The following is a 483-nucleotide window of genomic DNA, read 5'->3' on the forward strand; positions in this document are numbered from 1 at the left end:
GCTCAAACAACTCAACCAACATCAGAGGCATCCACCAAAGATGTCCTTTCTCTCCACTGCTGTTTGATCCTTAAAAGTCAAACTGGTTCAATCTCACAGTTTGATCCAGAGGTCAAATAAGAAAACAAACACTGTGTTGCATATTATTATGTAAGTGACGTATTAGTAGGATTTTTCTCTGTTGCATATTATTATGTAAGTGACGTATTAGTAGGATTTTTCTCTGACCACCAGTGTCTTATGTTTAATATTGTGTGACCTAATGTTATTCGTCAGCTTGTTCCTACAAGGAGATCCAGAATATTTAACTCATCCTCTGCTGCTAAATTTAACACTGCCTTCAACCTCCATACTTGTCAATCTGACCTGCCCTTTTCTGCACATGACCTGCTAAATAATTTAGATAATGTTCATGATCCACCATATTAGATAAAACTGCCCCATTCAACAACAAAAAGTCTAGTTGCGTCTCGATGCCTTGGA

This window comes from Epinephelus moara, chromosome 21, assembly GCF_006386435.1.
Source record: "Epinephelus moara isolate mb chromosome 21, YSFRI_EMoa_1.0, whole genome shotgun sequence".
NCBI classification, from domain to species: Eukaryota; Metazoa; Chordata; class Actinopteri; order Perciformes; family Serranidae; genus Epinephelus; species Epinephelus moara.